This window comes from Bos taurus, chromosome 2, assembly GCF_002263795.3.
Source record: "Bos taurus isolate L1 Dominette 01449 registration number 42190680 breed Hereford chromosome 2, ARS-UCD2.0, whole genome shotgun sequence".
NCBI lineage: Eukaryota > Metazoa > Chordata > Mammalia > Artiodactyla > Bovidae > Bos > Bos taurus.
The window spans coordinates 121,741,022-121,742,764 of NC_037329.1; positions in this window are offsets into that span (position 1 = coordinate 121,741,022).

Sequence of the window (1,743 nt, forward strand, 5' to 3'; positions counted from 1 at the left end):
CTGCTCTGCATGATGACAGGAGACTATGGGGTCCTGGAATGCCCCCTCGAGTGGTCCCCCTGCTAAGCTTCACACTGGCAAACTTGGGACCACGGAGCCGATCACAGGCTCCACAGAAGGGATGTTTTCAATCAGGTGCATGATGAACTGCTGCTGCTAAGTCATGTCAGTCGTGTTTGACTCTGAGACCCCATAGACGGCAGCCCACCAGGCTCTGCCATCCCTGGGATTCTCCAGGCAAGAATACTGGAGTGGGTTGCCATTTCCTTCTCCAATGCATGAAAGTGAAAAGTGAAAGTGAAGTCGCTCAGTCATGTCCAACTCTTCGCAACCCCATGCGCTGTAGCCTACCAGGCTCCTGCGCCCATGGGATTTCCTAGGCAAGAGTACTGGAGTGGGTTGCCATTGCCTTCTCCCAGCATGATGAGCTAAACACTATCAAATCTGAGGAAGACAGCAAACCATTTAGCCCTCCAGGCTTCTGACGACTTTAAATGACACTGATTATCACCACACCTGCCCTCCTCATAACAAAAGTCCCTGCTGTGGCTCCAGGGTACTCACAGAACTCTCAATTCAGCTTTCAGGACAGAGGGAAGCCATAAGCAGAAATCCAGTGATCTAGCAGGAGTCCGAGCTTCCAGGACTCTGCAAGCCCCAAACAGCTGACATCATTTGGATGCCTCCAAAGGAAATACCCACAGTTTTGTTCCCTCTGATATCAGAAGAGCAAAAGCTATCTGCCACTTTCTTTACTCGAAGTCCACAGGGACGCATGTGTATGACTGAGTCCCTTTGCTGTTCACCTGAAACTACGACAGCAGTGTTAGTTGGCTCTACCTCAATCCAAAACAAAAAGTTTAAAGTTTGAAAAAAAAAAAAAAATCCACAAGGATTGGCAGGAGGAAGAAGTAAGGGCTGGCTGAGGCAGGGTGGGATGGGGTGTGAAGCAGGATGGGCAAGCGGCTGAAGGCCAGCAGCAGCCTGGCTTCTGTGGCCTCCTGGCCTGGCCCAGCCTGTGTCCCTGCCTCTGTGGCCCCATCACCTGAATTCACAAAGTTTCTTCTGTTCACACTCAACGCCATGACTGTTGCCCTAAAACGAACACGTAAATGCATACACACGGTCATCACAGCACCCAGGCTTTGGTGTTTGACTTGTGACATCATTCACTTGGGTTGGGGGCAGGGGTGAAAATGTTCTGTTTTTTTTTTTGCTTAGACCTCAGGCCATCTGACTTAAATTCACCCATTCCAGTTCATTTTAGTTTGCTGATTCCTACAATGTCGACGTTCACTCTTGCCATCTCCTGTTTGACTACTTCCAATTTGCCTTGATTCATGGACCTAACATTCCAGGTTCCTATGCAATATTGCTCTTTATAGCCTGCACATATATGCAAGGCGGGTTCCCTTTGCTGTTCACCTGAAATCATCATAACATTGTTAACTGGCTATGCCCCGAAACAGAATGAAAAGTTCGGAAAGAAAAAGATGGGAATAGAGGCTTTCTCTTCCACTGTAGAAGGATGGTAGTTGGCCCGACAAGAGCAGCTCTGGTGATTTCAGCACCCCTGCCATCCTCAGAGTCCACATCTGTCTCCGCCCGGTGAGTCACAGGCCAGAGATGGCATTCCCACAGACACGGGCATCGTGGTTGTCTTTCTTCATCAAAGAAGACCCATCAGTGAGGTCCTGGGCGGTGGAGGAGGCTTGGCCAGCACAACAGACAGGAAAAATCACA